Genomic DNA, 9,230 nt, shown 5'->3' with positions numbered 1-9,230 from the left:
TTTTCGTCACCAAAACTTTTACCCACTGTGGTAAAATAATATTTTGGGAATTTTAAAGATTTTTAATAATTTTTACCTTGCTCATAACCTGCGGTTATGGCTACGGTTCGGTAAATACCGAATATGCCCTTTTTGGCCAAAACGGGAGTTCTACAAGGTCTTTTGACCCGATTCCAATTGCCACTGGTTTTAAATAATAAATAAAGTATTTTAAGCTTTATAAACTGTTCGGGAAACTCAGATTTCCTGTAGAACTCGAAAATCCCTTTCAAAGTCTTTAAAATGACCGAAAAGCCCCTACGGGGCATAATATAAACTTAAACTCGTTACAGGCATTACGGAAGGTATCCTACTGATACCAAAATACTTTTAAGGCATATTGACTTAGGAAATAAGCGTACGACTCTTATGGTTAACCGTTTCGCCTATTTGCGCACACGGTACGGCTCATGGAACTAGTTTTCGTGCAATAGCCGATATGGGTCAAATTATATTATTTGAACCCCAAAATCCAGAGTATGAACTATAAACCCATATAAAACAAGTCACTGAACTTGTTGGGACCAAATCATACTCCATTCTCGGTTTTCGCCTTTTCGTGCGAATTAACCATATCTATATATCGGAATCAACCGGTTTAAGCTACGGCTAATACAAGGACCGTTAGGATTCTAAGAGGTTAATTAAAACCTTCGTTCCAGATTAGGAGCCCCAGTAAAAGCTATCGGTGACTTGATCTAAATTAAGGATTAATACTTGCAAAGGTAAATACTTTAACTTATTTCCCCTATACGGGCTTGGGTTACGGTATAATAATACCGCTTGATTGAGCATTATATAATTCCATCGCTTAGGTGGTTAATTGATTAAATATGATCGGCTCATTTAAATAGTTTTGTTGCTTATAAGCCTTTGGGGGGTTTAATGACCGTTGTCCCGGATATCCTTGGCATCATTTTACGAAATGGCCACGACCATCGACATCCCGGTGTAGGCGTACACCCGGTATAAAGTGTCGACATTAAAACTAAAAGACGTAGCCGTTGTTTTTTTTGTACTACGGTTTTACGCAAACGTGGTGTGTCTATAAATCTTTAACCCGGCACGACCCGGGCTACTGAACGCATAAAAGAACATGTAAAACGTTCACAAGATCATTATGAATTTTCCCAAGTTATAAAAGAGTTTGTGCCTTGTGCATTCAAATCAATTTTAATAAACATTTTCAAATGTGTCAGTTGAATGTATTTACCAGTGTAAACTGACGTATTTTCCCCAAAAAGATTAAGTGCAGGTACCTAAACGTAATTGGCTGGTATTAGCTCCCTAGCGTCGGGATAAGCCTCGCAAGCTTGATTGCAGTATCTGATGGAACAATAATTTATGATTATTTACGATCCACTGTGGATATATCCAACCCCTGTAATACACTTTGATATTACAATCAGAGGTTGAAATTTATATATTTATCTTATGCTTCCGCTGTGCATTATATAATTGTGTGGTTTGACTATATTGTTGCCAACATCGTCACGGTAATCCCCCACCGGGCCACCGGTGAGACACGTGGAAATCGGGGTGTGACATCAGTGTAAGCCCGCAAAGAGGAAGTGTCAGTGGCACTAAGATGAAGCCCCAAATCAACCGTTCCCTGTATATAACGGATGATGCGCTTTAACGCATTCCAATGTGCCGCTGAGAGTGCATATGCATGCAGATTTGTTGAACGGCATAGGAAATGTCAGGACGGGTGAAAGTCAAGTACTGAAGAGCACCCGCGAGACTCCGATAAGTGGTAGGATCATCATGTATAGGACCGGAATCAGCACTGAGTTTGGACTGTGTATCAATTGGAGTGGCAACAGGCCTGCACGAATCCATTCCAGCGCGATGAATAATTTCTTTAGCATAGGCCGACTGAGAGAGAAACATGTTGTTGCCTTTGCGTGTCACCTGAATACCCAGAAAGCATGATAAAGATCCCAAATCCTTCATAGCAAACTCTCCAGCCAAACATTGCATGAGGTGTTGACGAAGACCATCCGATGAAGTGGTTAGAATAATATCGTCCACGTAAATCAGCAAGTAGGCAATGTCACGACCATGACGATAGACAAATAAAGAATTGTCAGACTTGCTCTGCGTGAACCCCTGTAAAACCACAAAATCGGTGAAGTGTTGGTACCATGCCCGAGGTGCCTGTCTGAGGCCATATAAAGATTTCTTTAGTAGACAAACATGGTCCGAATAGTCAGTACTTCGAAACCCCAATGGTTGATATATGTAAACTGTCTCGCTCAACGTTCCGTGAAGAAACGCATTAGTGACATCCAACTGATTAATAGTCTAGGATTGAGCCAGTGCCAAAGATAAGACCAAACGAATGGTAGCCGGTTTGACAACCGGACTAAATGTCTCCCCGCAGTCTATACCAGGTTGTTGACGGCGACCATCGCACACGAGACGAGCCTTGTAACGTGCCAAACTGCCATCAGAATTGAACTTGTGTTTAAACAGCCACATGCTACGTATAATATTCATATTGGGTTCCCGAGGCATTAACTCCCAGGTCTTATTTTTAAGAAGTGCACTAAACTCATCGGTCATGGCACGGTTCCATTCAGGAATGGACAAGGCAACCTGTAGGTTTTGGGGTATTGGTGCAATAGTGGTGGTATGGAGAGAGAATAATTGTTTAGGTTTAACGATCCCGCTCATGGAGCGAGTACCAATGGTCCGAGTGGGGGGGGGGGGTGCGGGGTTGAGTTGTGACTGAGGGTGGTCTGTAACTGGGTTAAAGGAGCCGCTAGGTTTGTGCTTGAAGTAGGGTATGGGTTTGCGGCTGGGGGTGGGCTTCAATTAGGGGATTGGTTTGAGCCGAAAGGAGAGCTCGGGTGTGGGGAGTCAGTGGAGTTGACTGGGTTGTTGGTATTTGGGCTGGAAAGGGGAGTGCTGGCAGCGGAATTAAAAGAGGTTGAAGGGGTCTGTTGGGTGGTAGTGGTCGTATGGGCTGGGCTAGAAGGGGAGGGATGAGAGGTGGAGGAAGAGGTGGTGTGGGCTAGGCTAGACGGTGGTGAAGCGGGTGGGGAGGTGATGTGGGCCGGGGTAGGTTGGGCCGGGGTAGTCGATGTGGACTGAGATGAGGTTGGGTCGATTATGTGGGGTGGGTGAACAGGAAAGGGAGGAGAGGTGAGAAAATTATAGGATTGAGGAGTGGGGGGGGATTGAAATTTGAATGGAAAAATCGTTTCTTCAAAGTGAACATGACGAGAGGTGAAAATTTGGTGAGTTTGGAGGTCGAGACATTTGTAGGCACGGTGGTTTGGAGGGTAGCCAAGGAACACACATGGTTGAGACCGATTTTCAAGTTTATTAATTGTGGTGGCGGGTAGGATGGGGTAACATAAGCACCCGAAGACTCGGAGATGCTCATAGTCGGGTTGGCATTTATATAAGAGAGTAGTAGGTGACAAAAAATCACCGTTTTTATTTAGTAGGATGTTAAGGAGGTATGTGGCAGTCTCGAGGGCATGGTGCCAAATATTCGGCGGTAGGTTAGCTTGGGCTAGGAATGTGCGAAGCATGTTTTTGATGGTACGGATTTTGCGCTGCGCTTTACCATTCTGAGACGAGGTGTAAGGACACGAGAAACGGAAATGCATACCGTGATTATTGCAAAAATGCAAGAAATTGTTGTTAGCATATTCCTTACAGTTGCCACATTGGAACTGTTTAATTTTTCGTTCAAATTGGGTAGTAATATGATTATAATATTTTGTGAAGGTTGCAAATACCTGGGACTTAGTCGAGAGAGGAAAAGTCCATAAGAAATTAGAGTAATCATCAAGAAACAAGACATAGTATCGATGCCCTCCTGTGCTTAAAACAGGGGAGGTCCACAAGTCGCTATGAACAATAACAAAGGGTAAAAAAGTGCAATTAATCGAATCATGAAATTGTAATTTGACACTTTTTCCAAACACGCAAGGTTCACATAATTTATTGTTTTGTTTGCCAAAAGAAATACTAGAAGAAACTTTTAAAGAATGCAATAGATTGTCGCCCGGGTGGCCGAGACGTTGGCGCCAGCGATCTTGAGTAACAGCAGCAAAGACGGAAGGTTGAGAAATGGTGGAAAGTGGTTGAGTCAGAGGGTAAAGATCGCCGGTGCTATTGCATCTAAGGATAGGCGCCCGAGTTTTGAGATCCTTCACAAGAAAACCAAAAGGGTCAAACTCGATTGAAACAAGATTATCAGTAGTAAGTCGGCGAACCGAAATTAAATTTTTAATGATTTGGGGGGCAAAAAGGACATTGTTTAATTTTAAAGGTGGAAAAGGAGGGGGTAAGGTTTGGTTGCCTTGTGCCAAAACCGGAATGGCCATGCCATTACCAACAATGATATTTTTGTGAGTGCACTTATTAAAATTAGACGGGGAGTAGATACCTTGTTCGTTGGCAGAGTGGGAGGTTGCACCAGTGTCCATGAAGCCGTGTTCCGGTTGATTTAAAGCCATGGTGTACAAAGCTTGTTCGATATCCGTAGGAGTGTAGGTGGTTTGATCGGGCCGAGGCCGAGAATGCCTTGCGAGTGCTGGTTAGTGTTATTCGGCTTGGAGGGATAGGGGCATGGAGGTGTGTTTTGAGCCGAAGGTGAGTGACCAGTAGAGGAGGTACCTTGCAAAAGCGAAGCCAATTGGTTTGCCGTCCAGTTGCTCGGAAAAACAATGTACGGGTGATTCGGTGTGTTCGGTTGAGAGCCCTGATTGTTGTAGTTTCTGTTGTTGTTATAGTTGCGGCCACGGCCACGACCGCGACCGCGTGAGCGGCCACGACCGCGATCAGTCGTGTTAGCCGAGGACAAGGCTGACACCGAAGCAGTTAGAACAGTGGCGGACTGTTGAGCTGCGCGGGCAGTTTGGCGCTTCTTTTTATCTTCTTCCATAATAAGGCGCGAACGCACCTCTGGTAAAGTCGGGTAAGGGGTCGCGATTTTGTAAGTCAGCAGAAATACTGTCATAGTGTTCCGTTAGTCCAGTTAATATTTTAATTACCAACATATTGTCATCAACTGGAGAGCCAACGAATTTCAATTGGTCGGCAAGATGCTTCGCCCGCTGACAATATTCCGACATGGAGGAGAAACCATCGAGACAAAGATGAGCAAATTCCTGACCGAGAAAGACTGCCCGGGTAGTTTTGTTGTCGTTGAACTGGTTCTTCAAGGCTGTCCAGGCGTCGTAAGCCGTTTGTCTAGGGAAGAGGATGATGTGAAGGAGGTCAGGTGAGATGGTCGCGTAGATCCATTGAAGTACAACAGCATCAATACGCTGCCAAAGAGCTGCGTCAGCCGGGTCAGCGGTCTTTTTCACTGAATCCGAAGATGAGGAAGAAGTGGATTCCGGGCACGGGCTGAGGTGGTCAAGAACATCAAATACTTGACATTGGACCTTGAAGAGGGCAGACCATGTTGGGTAGTGAGCCGAGTCATTCTCGAGTGTGACCGGAACGTGGGTCTTGATATTCGAGACGCAAGGGCTGGGTGGGATTTAGTATCCATGGGGAAGGGAGAAGTAGAGGTGCGAAACAGGGAAGAAGCAGGAGAGTGAGAGGGGTGAACCGACGGCGACGAACAGGAGAGGAGGGTGTTCGGCGGCGGCGATAAGAGGGTAGTAGGGTTGCAGGGTCGGATGGCGTGTGATACCATGAAAGAATTGGTAATTCGTCGATTTTCTCATTGATACACAACCCTATATAAATTACAAAGTGAATCTCCTATTGAGAGGAGATATACTGAATTAGTTATTTACAATAACTTCCTAATATATAAACATTCTATTAATATACATTATCAAAGACCGTTATGTGGTGGTTACTTTGGGCGGGAACAACCATCTTTGAAACGGTGTATAACCAACCATCATACCTCTTTGTTAATATTGACCCATATACATATCATCCTAAGATTAATAATACATAACATATAATTATAATTGAGGTTACATAATAAAAATCCATCATGCATAAATTTGCGTCGTACTTGTTTTTTTTTTAACGGCCAACAGAAAACTTTTATTCATTATAGCAAGATGCTACACCCCATAATTACAAAGTTACAACGATCACCAATAACAAGAAACAAACAAGTTAACACAGGATTTAGCCAAACATACTAAACCGACTCCAGTTTTCCCATGTAAGTGTCACCTCCAATCCCAATGAGCATTTTGCCCAAGATTTTCAAGCCTAGTGTCACATCAATACGGGCTCTCCACATTGGGAACCCGGCACCTATGCTATACTCATATGTCCAACTCCACTGGACCTCTTCATGACCCAACTCCATATCTGGGGAATTCTCAAGTTGTTTTTGTTCATGGCAACCCTTTACCTGTTTCTCATGCGGGTCACTATTTCTTAACCCATCCTAGTACTACTTTCACCCAGAGTAACATATCTTGGGTCCTGGTCCTATTTTCACATCATAATGCATATCTTTTACAAAAGTTACTTGAGATTTCACATTTAAAACATTTTTTATAAAAGATTTAAATACATCAGTGAAGTTATCTTCTGTGATCAAAGTTGAGCCTTTTATAAGTCATTTGCTAATGATTTGCATAAAATATTCTCTTGGATTATTTTTATTATTTCTGAACATATGCAATTTTTTAAAAGAAAATATTTTGTAGACTTTTGAGCAACTATGCTAATCATGTGTTTTCCGGTTGATATCATCTTCTAGATCAATGCCATGTGAGTTTTGATGTTTTGAATCAAATGCCTTATATTTCTATTTTTTCTTTTCATTTGATTGGTTTTCTTTCAAAAACATATTTTTTTTTTCAAAAACATGTCTTCCAGTATGTAGTTTGCAAAATCTCAATTTTTATGAGTACAGATGAAGTTCATGTTTCTTGAACCGTTCGTGAACACACGTATATCCTTAACGAACGAACATGAACAACGAATGCAATCCCATGCTGTAAAAAATAGAACCTCGAAGTGCATAAATCTTACCACTAGCCCTGTACTTTGCAATTGCAACTCCATGACTGGCAAATTTAAGCACACGAAACTTAAAGATTGACATCATATTAGTGGTCATAGTACCGGTTTTGTCACTGCAAACCACTGTTGTACAACATAACATCTCTACAAAAGCCAATGTCTCACAATAGCATTCTAATGTGCGATTTTTTTTTTGTTCCAAGCGTCAAACGACCTAAAACAATAGTCAGAAGAAATTCTAGAATCACAACAACAAAAATTTGAGTTTCCCATCTATGCCATATGTTGGGATTGAACCCTATCAGAGGAACAGATAATTAAAGCCAAAACTGGATCAGAGCAGTGGATCCAGAATAACCAGATGTTGATACACAAATCTCTCCCCTTGAAAGTGATTACAACAACTGATGACCTCCTATCTGCTGATCTTGCTAACTGCTGACCCACAACTGCTGCTCAACTAAAGATCTGATAGAAGACTAAAGTCCTGCTGATTCAATCTACTGCCTTGAGTCAAGCAGTGCTGATCCGGACAAGTGCTGCTGGGTTCACAGCAGTAGAAGGTTGCAGCAGCTGTTCTAAAGTCTGTTTTGTAATAGAATGTATTAGCAGTAGTTAACACAAGCAGTGTCTGTATAGATCAGAGGTTAGAGCTTGTTAGGAGGTTAGATGTCACTTTCATGGTGACGTCAGCTAAGATGCTCAGTAGTTTGCAAGTGCCTATAAATAGTTCAGTACTTTGTACTATTCTATTAGCTCTTTACATCATTCGTCTTCTTTGCACGAACAAACTACTGAGCTCGGGCTGAGGGGGAGTTTGCATTCATACATCTATCTTTGTAATCGTTGTTGAAATTAAATTCAATCTTTCGGTTCATAGTGTAAAAGATGTTTGATTAAAGTATTACTCTCGTTTGATTGTATGCAAAGTTTGTTTCCATTTTAATTCCGCTGCACAACTCATCCATTTTCATCTTAACTTCAAACACAAAATACAATAAAAAACAAACTCAGATCCAACAATTGGTATCAAAGCTAGAACAGTCAAATTTGATTTAACAATCATTTTGACGTAAATAGTTCAGCTCAAAACAGTTGATACTGATCGTTTGTTCGTCGTTGAAAAACAGAGTAAGGATTAATCACCATTAAAGTTGATTTCTCAGTACCTGTAAAACAACAAGAATGACGTCACAATCTCAGGACGATAAAAACAACATTGGCTCGCTTTTTAAACCACCTATGCTAAAAAGAAATGAATACAACATCTGGCAGAGGAGGATGGGTCACATCCTCGCTCAACAAAGCACAGGTTGTTGGAGGTCTGTCGTCTTTGGTCCTCATGTTCCTACAGTGCCAAGCGCTGAAGATGCTAAAAAACAAGTACCAAAACCTGTTGAAAATTATACCGAAACAAATTATCAAAAATTTGAACTAGATGCTAAAGCATTTAGTATCATAGCATCAGCGCTGCCCAACGAGATATATGCTGGACTGTTACATTGTAACAGTGTCAAAGAGTTGTGGGACGCACTTAAGGAACAGTTTGGAGGTACCGAAGAAGTCATAGAAAACAATAGGGAAATCCTGAACCAACAGTATGAAACATTTTGTCATGTTAAAGGTGAATCACTGACGCAACAATTTGAGCGGTTCAGTTGTCTCATCAGTGAACTGAGGCTTGTTAATGTCACTTTTGCAAACTCGACTCAAATATCATGTTCCTCAGATCACTGCCAGAAAAATGGGACACCATAGCTATTGTCACCCGCACTGCACCTGAGTTCAAGAATCTGACCTTGACCCAACTCCATGGTCGACTCCTGACCTTTGAAAGGGAGTTGAACCAGAAAAGGAAGTTACAAGAGTCAGGGAAAACCGTTGATGATTATTCATTCGGTAACACTGCTCTTCTGGGTCAAGAAGAATCTGGTAGTAGTGGTAAGGATCAGGGTTATGATCACTTCATTGACATAACTGCCGGTACAAATTTTAACAATCCTGATCCTCACTCTATAGGCTATGCATTCACTGCAAACGAAAACGAGATGTCAGACAATTTAAGCTTTGAACTCAATGATCTACAGCATTTCGACCCCACTGACCTAGAAGAAATGGACATCTTGCACCAACTGGCCTTGCTAAGTGTTAGAACTAGCAAGTTTTATAAGAGAACAGGGCGAAAATTCCCAGGATTGCATGGGAATCTAAGGGTTGGG

The sequence above is a fragment of the Helianthus annuus genome, chromosome 11, assembly GCF_002127325.2.
Source record: "Helianthus annuus cultivar XRQ/B chromosome 11, HanXRQr2.0-SUNRISE, whole genome shotgun sequence".
Taxonomy (NCBI): domain Eukaryota; kingdom Viridiplantae; phylum Streptophyta; class Magnoliopsida; order Asterales; family Asteraceae; genus Helianthus; species Helianthus annuus.
This window is presented reverse-complemented; position numbering follows the sequence as displayed.